Source organism: Oncorhynchus nerka, linkage group LG22 (genome assembly GCF_034236695.1).
Source record: "Oncorhynchus nerka isolate Pitt River linkage group LG22, Oner_Uvic_2.0, whole genome shotgun sequence".
Taxonomy (NCBI): Eukaryota; Metazoa; Chordata; class Actinopteri; order Salmoniformes; family Salmonidae; genus Oncorhynchus; species Oncorhynchus nerka.
Window position 1 is genome coordinate 44037800 of NC_088417.1, and position 10149 is coordinate 44047948.

At 44.9% G+C, this 10149-nt stretch overlaps 1 protein-coding gene across 11 annotated transcripts in view; it reads left to right on the forward strand.

Moving 5' to 3' along the window:
• LOC115104534 (transcription factor COE1-A) overlaps positions 1 to 2796 on the forward strand; it is a 191123-nt gene extending 188327 nt beyond the window's left edge. For all 11 annotated transcript variants that reach the window (XM_065007188.1, XM_065007186.1, XM_065007184.1 and 8 more), the window contains one exon: positions 1 to 2796. This exon is cut by the window's left edge and continues 799 nt beyond it. The gene's annotated coding sequence lies outside the window, so the exon portion shown is untranslated.
• The last annotated feature ends 7353 nt before the right edge of the window (positions 2797 to 10149 follow it).

Genomic DNA, 10149 nt, shown 5'->3' on the forward strand with positions numbered 1-10149 from the left:
ACAGAAAGCAAGTGATTTATCCACGATGACACATAACCAGCCATTCACCCCATGTTGGCTGTGAGTGCACCGATCGTGTCCAAGCTCCTAGGTGGCTGTCAGAGATAGAGAGCAGAGCCTGAACCTGCCCTGGATGCCAACAGTGTCTCTACTGTATGGACTCTGGACCGCTAACTTGCTGTGGAGCCGCTCAGCCAAGTCCCATAACTGTACATCAGAACCCCTTTTGTTAAAGTGTGCTCTCTCTCTCTCTCTGCCATCCACCACAAAATCTCAATGAAGGAAACCATACATTTTTAAAGGGTGTTGCCATTTCACTTTTGCTATATCGTGTGAATTAAAATGTTGTATTATTATAGTTGTTCTGTTTGTTATGCTCTCACCATGAAACTGTGATCATGGGCCGGCCATTAAAAATGTGCTTCTTATTCCACCATGCTACCGTACAACAGTTTAGGATCTGAGAAACGGAATACTGGGAGACACTTTATAAGACAGACTAATGAGTCAACAGTGAGGTGTGTAGTGGTGTCCCAGCTGCCATGGTGATCAATGGAATAGCCAGCACTGTAAAAGTTACCGACTCCTCAGATGCCTAGCAAATATCTGAATCCAACCTTTTCAATTGTTGTTTTTTTTTGCTTTCTTGTGTGATGTGTGTTTTTTTTGTATATAGTAATACATTTGTTAGTCTTTGTGATTTGTCTTTTTTTTGCCAAAGTCATTGTTTAAGATATATTTATACATTTAAAGAAGTCTTAAGGCAGCTTTACAATATAGTGTCACGGATGTCATGTTTACTACATACTCAAAATGATCTCATCAACTTTAGCTCGGAGATTTTGGATAGTAAAAAGGGATATACAGTATGTAAAATATCCATATAAATAATGTATGTATCTCCTGAATTTGTACATTGCTTCTTCATCATCCTTCATGTGTATGTTTGCATTTTGTGACAGTACCGATCTGTTTTTATTTGGTTGTCTACCATGTTCCATGTTTAAATGTCATTTTGATACATTTCATTGGTATGTTTTTTTGTTTTTTGTTTTTGTTTTAAGCCATACTTTCATTTCTAATTCCATCCACCCTAAAGCCATTGTCTATTTTTGTATCATTTGTTAGTTAATGAACATTTTGCTGTTTTCGTTTTGTCTTGATATTGGATTTGTTTTATCACATGGTAAAAGTAGCATATTATTCTTATAGTATTTAGTTATATAGGTTTTGAGAGTATATAAGTATATCATATAAATATCTTTTTTGCTTAGATTTTTTGGCTTTCAGAAGAACTGATACTGTTGAAAAACAAACAATATGCATGGGTTTTCTCCTCCTAGCGATGCATTTGTGTGCTAAAAGCAGGAAGACCATTTTTGGCAAAAAATATGAAAATACTCCCCCCTCACCCAGAATTTTGCTTCCATCTTATTTTCCCTTTCCCCTCTGTTGTCTCACCAAAATCTGAACCAGCAGTTTAGATGCCTTAACAATGCAAAGCCACAGCCGTCAGTGTAGAGTAGAGACCCCACCAGTGCTCTGCTAACATACTTCAAAATGGGTGCAACAAGCAAAATATAGAGAGGGGGTAGCACAAGTGGAGTTGTTCCTTATCCTGGAGCCCTGAGGAATGTTTACCTGTTTTCCCTGTCACAGTGAGTGCTCGGCACGGCAAGGCAGAGAGAGTGGCAGGTAGTAAGAGAAGAGGAGAGCTGTAGGATAGAGAGGAAGAGGAGGGAGGGAGGGAGGCAAGGTGGTGGATGGGGCTGGCTGGCTGATGGGGGGAGGACACTGTGATGAGATGACTGAGAAGAGAAGGGAGGATAAATATTTAATGTGTTGAGCAGCTGGAGGGGTAAGGAGTGGTGGTGGAGAGGAGGAGAGGAGTGAGGTGCACTGCAATACTCATTTGAAGCCAAGCCTCCCCTTCATACTCCTCTCTCATATACACAGCTAGGGGTGGGTTGATGGTGAAGCCATATTCTATCTACTGTTTGATTCTGTTTGAGAAAGGTTATGGTACAACAACAGATCTGATGATGAACAGTTTTAAATGACAGCACAATAATCTGTACACACAAGTCATTTTACACCCTTGCTTCGACAATTGCTACTGCCCTCTTCTGACTCTCCCCCTGTTCTCTTCCCCTCCCTTTATATACAAATTGAGCCACCTGTTTATCTCTGACATGGGTCATATGACCACTCTTTGTAGTCTTTTGTGTGTGTGTGCGTGCGTGCGTGTGCGCGTGTGTGTGTTCGCGCTAACAGTCCTCTGAAAGAGAACGTGGCTTTTTAATTTAATTGCTGACGGATATTTTTTTAAGTGACTTTATAGGAGGGGGAGAATTTAAACTGAGGATTCTGAGGATGAGGGAGTCTCTTGTAAAATGCACTTGTGTAATGATGAGTTCAGCTTGTATGCATTGTGACTCAGTTCTCCTGTCTTTCGGGTACAGGGACAGATACGTTTGAGGTTTACTGTGTCACCGCCCAGCCAAGAGTATAGAGCCATCCCTGTCAGGGAGGTGGCCACCTGGTCAACAAAATGAATGAAATTGTTCTCTGAATCCTATTGTCACCCTTTTGATCCCATCTCTCCATTTCTCTTACCAAGCCTTGTCTTTGACTGGACACACAGAGCAGTTATATATTGATGGACAAGGAAAAGAGAAAATGAAACTACTGTAAAGATGATCTCCTTCTTTTTTTTTTGGGGGGATTAACTTTGAACTGTAAAATAACTTTTCAACTTTCACAATATTTAATTAAAGTTCCCTCTTGTCTGTGAAACTGTTGATGTTCTTGTTGTCTTTGTGAAGCTGTTTTGTCTTGGTAACATTTTGTTGCATTTCCCCGTGACGTGATATACTGGGGCACCAACACACTCTACAAACTCAAAAAACGCACACACTATAAAAGCTAGTTTCTGGACCCGCAACACGGTGAGATTTGAGTATCCACGATTTCATTACACACCCACTGTCACAGCGCCATTATAAACTCAGCCATGCCAAGCCAAAATCATATAGCATTTCACAGGATTTATCCCATGTTCAAGTCGTACTGGATGGGTTTGAATGCAGGGCAATGCCCGGGTATGACGTCATCAAAGCAGTGAACCTGAATGGCCCAATCAAATCAGAGTGGAGGCCTGCACATCTCTCATCTAGATCACAAATGAAAGGGTTCCTCCCCTCTGGATCAGAATCCTGCTTTAATTAGTTAATTAATGTATTACAGCCTAATGGAATGGTGAATATGCCCAGCTAGTTTCCTTTAACATATTAATGATGGCTTCCTAAGTTATTAATTGATATGCGCTTTGCATGTAATTGATTCATCATTTGCATTTACGGTCCTCAGCGGGAATGAAGTGTCTTTTTTCATTGTGCACATTTAATTTGAGCCACTCGGATCTGATTAGCTTGTAAAACGCTCGTTCTGCTGACCTCACACGGTTCCCCGGCCGTGCGGAGCATCACGGGGATCTGAATACGAGGGGGAAAAGGACCCGAGATGGTCCTGGAACTGTGATTTTTGGATCGTCTGTCTGTGTGCCGTGGAGCTAGCTACCACATCAAGCACATTTCACAAGCCCTGTGATGTTCTGCGATTTTCATCACACTGCCAATTGCGTGGTCATAGACACCGAATGGAGACGCTCACATAATGGAAAGCGTTAGTGAAGTGCCAGGCGCTTCAGACGTCACGACGAGTTTGCTTTCGCAAACAATGCTCAGTGAGGAAGGCCTTCTTAATTAGACAGATGTGCCCTGCTCCGGGTTATTGATCAGCCAGGCTGCAGGCGGAGACTGTGTGTGTGTGTGTGTGTGTGTGTGTGTGTGTGTGTGTGTGTGTGTGTGTGTGTGTGTGTGTGTGTGTGTGTGTGTGTGTGTGTGTGTGTGTGTGTGTGTGTGTGTGTGTGTGTGTGTGTGTGTGTGTGTGTGTGTGTGTGTGTGTGTGTGTGTGTGTGTGTGTGTGTGTGTGTGTGTGTGTGTGTGTGTGTGTGTGTGTGTGTGTGTGTGTGTGTGTGTGTGTGTGTGTGTGTGTGTGTGTGTGTGTGTGTGTGTGTGTGTGTGTGTGTGTGTGTGTGTGTGTCCGTGTATGTGGAGGTGTATGGGAAGGTTATTTTCCTATTCCTAAGCCTCAAGGCCTGATCAAAGCAGAGCGAGCCACAGATGTCTTATTGACATCAATGAGTTTAAGTCCCATGACACATGTGCTCTCTCATATTGAGTTAATTTATCACACTGAATTTAGGGACACTTGAAGTCACAATGAATATAGGAATACACACACAAACACGTTGTATCCACATCGGATGCATGCACACACTCCGTCTCTGAAGCGTAGTAGATGAGTGTGTGGTGACGGTAGTGGGGATAAGTGACAGGGCTCAAGACATCCATTAGCTAATGGATCTCTGAGAGAAGAGAAACCTCCTCCCTCTCTCTCTCTCTGTCTCCCTCCTCTCCTCCCTGCCACACATCACACCCTCACTGCACTTAACCCCACTGGGCTCATCCCCTCCCTCCTCTCTCCCCCTGCTTCTATCAGGCTGTCAGGGGTTGGATTGGGTGGGGGGGAGGGGGGGTCCTGCCTTCTTCCTAATGCAGGCGTGTGATTGATAGATGACTAAGTGAAGATATAATTTAGCAATCAGGGCTGCTGGGCTATTTATCCTGGCTGACAAGGGGGCCGTTAAGCACAGAGCATGCTTGACCTGTGCCTGTGAGGAGGCTGTCGCGGGGTAATGAGAGGGAGGAGGCCTGCATATGATACACTTACCGCTGCCATTCAATTCATACACACTCTGCACCAGACAAGGTGCACTGGTGGGCCTCAGATCAGTAGTCTAACCATGCTTTCAGTGTGTATGACAGTTCTCTCTCTCTCTCTCTCTCTATCTTTCTCTTACCCCCTTTCTTTTCTTCTATTCCTCCTCTTTCTCGATGATAGTGTGGGACTATGGTTTGTGATATGCCATGACATTCAGAGGACCATAAGGATGATAGGAGCATCTGTTACTGAAGTTGTGTCCCAGAGGCTGGGAATTCACCGGTGTCAAGATAGGGGTCAAAGTTCAGAGGTCATGGTGAAATATTAATCCCCCGAGAAAATCTCCCACGACAACAGGTGTGTTTCAGTCTTCCATAGTTACCTGTCCTCTTTTTATAATAGATATAAAATACCAACATGTACAAACTTTTTAAATGCATAATGTATTTGATCCAGACATATTTATCTGGTCAGTTCACCAAAGGAAGGCAGATTCTTCAGATCTGGGATGGACTAATTACCGGAATCTGTGTCATCCCCCCCATTCAAGGAAAATGTCATTCAATGTTGCTCAGTGACCTCTCACCTTTTAGGTCAAATGTTATCCTGCAGGTCACTGTTGTCCACTGCAGCAGAACAGTTCCACTCCCAGGTAGGTCACCACGTAACACTACAGCCTTTGTGTTCTGTCGAGGGGTCAGGAGTAACTAACCAAGTGTGTAGTGGTGCTGGGCCCCTAACTAGACAATGGGGTCAGGAGAAATACTGAAGGACAAAGTTGTCATTGTCTAACATTGCTGGGAACTTTGTTTCTTCTCTATGGGGTTTCTTCTCTTTGTTCCTGCTTTTCTACATGCTACCCCCGGCATGTTGTGTAACAAACCGTTACGCAGGATAATCCATACGCCTTGATCACTGATGCTCAACAATTGTGTTTACTGGCAGTTTATTTGCATGTTTAGACATGCAGTGCGGCGAACCTATTATTGTACTGTATACCTTGTACATCCTCACCTGCCTCCCACCCTGCCACCATCCTCCTCTATCCATAGTGTGGATCTCATTATGGAGGCAGTTTGCAGCACTGATGTTGCCGTGTCCCTGGTCTATTCATTATTCATACATCAACAGACTGAGTCTGGCCAGAGCCACAGAGATAAAGGCTGGGGAGGAAGGAGGGATGACTGGCGAAGAGGAGGGATGAGTGGAGGAGAGGAGGAAGGCAGGCAGGCCTGCTCCAACGCTGCAGTCTCTTCCTGGAGAGCAAAGCTTTCAGGTAATTCTCTGAGATCAAGAGACGCTGCACGCAGGAACCCCCCTGCGCCTCTCTGGGCTAAATAAATAAATAAATATTCTCTACTGATGCTCTTTTTACGGCAGACGATAAAGGAAATGGATTGAAAGACAGCCTTAGAACTGAAAACACACGGTCCCGGTGGGGATGGAGAATGGAAGGGGAGAGAAGAAGGTTTGGGAGAGAGAGAGGGGGGGTAAGAGGGAGAGAGAGAGAGAGGGGGGGTAGAGAGAGAGAGAGAGAGAGAGAGAGAGAGAAAGTTTGGGAGGGGAAAAAGGGGAAAGGAGAGTGGGAGGAGGGAGAGGAAGAAAGTCCTTGCAGCTGGTGAAGAGGAGAGGGGCTAGATGATACTGGAGATCTGAGAGTGTTGGATGGGAGGGGTACGTGAGAGACAAAAGGGGCACAGGTGGAGGTGATATGTCACACCCCCCCCCCCCAAAAAAAAGAAGTGTGGGTGGTTGATTTAACCTCTCGTCACTCCTACTATTTTAGCCTCCGGTTTTGAGCACGTGAAAGACATCAGCATACTGTATGATGCCTAGGTCTAAAATATAGACGTGAAGACAACGTCGTCACAAATCTAGGAACAGATCCATGGCTAACTACTAGCGTCACTGCTAAAGGAATCTCTTGAGAAGAGATATGGAATATTAGAATCACGTTTTTTTTCCCCCAAAACGTTATATCCATCACTTTTTTACATTTCATTTTTTTTTCATTAGAAATGTTCTACGAATAGATTTGAGATGTATATGATTTTACTTCTTGTCTTTTTTTGCAAAACGCTGTATGTCCAATCTTTAGCTTGAATGGAATATTTGTATTCTGTATATTTGACTGTGATATGTGGTTGTCTCACCTAGCTATGTTAATAAGTTGAATGCACTTGATGTAAGTCGCTCTTGATAAGAGCATCTGCTAAATCTTTACATGACATAGACTGACCAGGGGAATCCAGGCGAAAGCTATGATCCCTTATTGATGCCACTTGTTAAATCCACTTCAATAAGTGTAGATGAAGGGAAGGAGACTGGTTAAAGAAGGACTTGTTCTTAAGAATGTGTTCTTAACTGACTTGCCTAGTTAAATGAAGGTTAAATAAAATAAATAAATATGTACATAAGTATTCAGTATTCAGCCCCTTTGCTATGAGACTCAGGTGCCTCCTGTTTCCATTGATCATCCTTGAGGTGTTTTTACAACTTGATTGGAGTCCACCTGTGGTAAATTCAATTGATTGGACATGATTTGGAAAGGCACACACCTGTCTATATAAGGTCCCACAGTTGACAGTGCATGCCAGAGCAAAAACCAAACCATGAGGTAGAAGAAATTGTCCGTCAAGCTCAGTGTTATGCTGGTGAGTGAGGACCCAAAAGCGGTTTAACAGAAACAGAGTCTTTTAATGTCCAAACACAGGGAAGACATAAATCCTCTTCAGATGTATCGGTTGACAAAATAGACAACCCGCAGAGAGGGCGACAAATAAATCATAAAGTCCTCTGATCTTTACAGGAGAGTCCCCTTCTAGCAGCAGAGGAGAATAGCAGGGTTAGCGGCAACAGACTGCTGGTCTCTCCGGGTAGGCGCGGGTTGTAGAGGACAGAGGTACCTGATCACACGTAGCATCTGATGAAGAGGCAGATTACGACAGGACGGGACAAGGGTGAAGCAAACGAGAATCTGACAAAGACAGAAGCAGAAACAGAGAGAGAAATAGAGACCTAATCAGAGGGAAAAAAGGGAACAGGTGGGAGAGAGTAAACGAGGTAGTTAGAGGAGATGAGGAACAGCTGGGGGAAGGAAAGGGAGAGAAGGTAACCTAATACGACCAGCAGGGGGAAACGAAGTGAAGAGAAAGAACAGGAACAAGACATAACATGACAATACATGACACTCAGAGACACGATTGTGTCCAGGCAGATCTGGGGAAGGGTACCAAAAGATGTCTGCAGCATTGAAGGTCCCCAAGAACACAGTGGCCTCAATCATTCTTAAATGGAATAAGTTTGGAACCATCAAGACTTTTCCTAGAGCTGTCCGCCTGGCCAAACTGAGCAATCTGGGGAGAAGGGCCTTGGTCAGGGAGGTGACCAAGAATCCAATAGTCACTCTGAGATGGGAGAACCTTCCAGAAGGACATCTTTGCAGCACTCCACCAATTAGGCCTTTGTGGTAGAGTGGCCAGACGGAAGCCAATCCTCAGTAAAAGGCACATGACAGCCCATTTGGAGTTTACCAAAAGGCACCTAAAGACTCTCAGACCATGAGAAACAAGATTCTCTGGTCTGATGAAACCAAGATTGAACTCTTTGGCCTGAATACCCAGTGTCACGTCTGGAGGAACCCTGGCACCATCCCTACTGTGAAGCATGGTGGTAGCAGCATCATGCTGTGGGAAAGTTTTTCAGTGGCAGGGACTGGGAGACTAGTCAGGGTTTAGGGAAAGATGAACTGTGAAAAGTACAGCGAAAACCTGCTCCAGAGCTCTCAGGACCTCCTTCCAACGGGACAACGACCCTAAGCACACAGCCAAGACAATGCGGGACAAGTCTCTGAATGTCTTTGAGTGGCCCAGCCAGAGCCCGGATTTGAACACGATCGAACTTCTCTTGGAGAGACCTTAAAATATAGCTGTGCAGCGACGCTCCCTATCTAACCTGGCAGAGCTTGAGAGGATCTGCAGAGAAGAATAGGAGAAACTACCCAAATGCAGGTCTGCCAAGCTTGTAGCATCTTACTCAAGAAGACTCGAGGCTGTAATCGCAGTCAAAGTTGCTTCAACAAAGTACTGAGTAAAGGGTCTGAATACTTACGTCAATGTGATATTTCAGTTTTTATTTTCAATACATTTGCAAACATGTCTAAAAACCTGTTTTTGCTTTGTCATTATGTGGTATTGTGATGTCATTATGTGGTATTGTGATGTCATTATGTGGTATTGTGATGTCATTATGGGGTATTGTGTGTCGATTGATGAGGGGAAAAGAACAATTCAATCCATCTGGATTGTGCAATCCGCGTCCTCAGAGCACATGCAGACCAGCATATTCAATCTCTCCCTATCCCAGTCTGCTGTCCCCACATGCTTCAGGATGGCCACCATTGTTCCAGTACCCAAGAAGGCAAAGGTAACTAAACTAATTACTATCGCCCCGTAGCACTCACTTCTGCCATCATGAAGTGTTTTCAGAGGCTAGTCAAGGATCATATCACCTCCACCTTACCTGACACCCTAGACCCACTTCAATTTGCATAAATTCCTCTCCGTGTCTGGTGTAAAGCAGACTAAAGCAGGTTTTGCTCTATGATTTTGCCTGTGCTTAGCCCTATCCCGTTTCTGTTTAGTCTGTTTTAAAATCTCCCCAGCATTTGCCGACATCAAGCACACCCATACAGTAAAAACCTACACTCGATCCCTCCGATGTCAACAACTACAGACCAGTATCCCTTCTTTCTTTTCTCTCCAAAACTCTTGAACGTGCCGTCCTTGGCCAGCTCTCCCGCTATCTCTCTCAGAATGACCTTCTTGATCCAAATCAGTCAGGTTTCAAGACTAGTCATTCAACTGAGACTGCTCTTCTCTGTATCACGGAGGCCCTCCGCACTGCTAAAGCTAACTCTCTCTCCTCTGCTCTCATCCTTCTAGACCTATCGGCTGCCTTCGATACTGTGAACCATCAGATCCTCCTCTCCACCCTCTCCGAGTTGGGCATCTCCGGCGCGGCCCACGCTTGGATTGCGTCCTACCTGACAGGTCGCTCCTACCAGGTGGCGTGGCGAGAATCTGTCTCCTCACCACGCGCTCTCACCACTGGCGTCCCCCAGGGCTCTGTTCTAGGCCATCTCCTATTCTCGCTATACACCAAATCACTTGGCTCGGTCATAACCTCACATGGTCTCTCCTATCATTGCTATGCAGACGACACACAATTAATCTTCTCCTTTCCCCCTTCTGATGACCAGGTGGCGAATCGCATCTCTGCATGTCTGGCAGACATATCAGTGTGGATGACGGATCACCACCTCAAGCTGAACCTCGGCAAGACGGAGCTGCTCTTCCTCCCGGG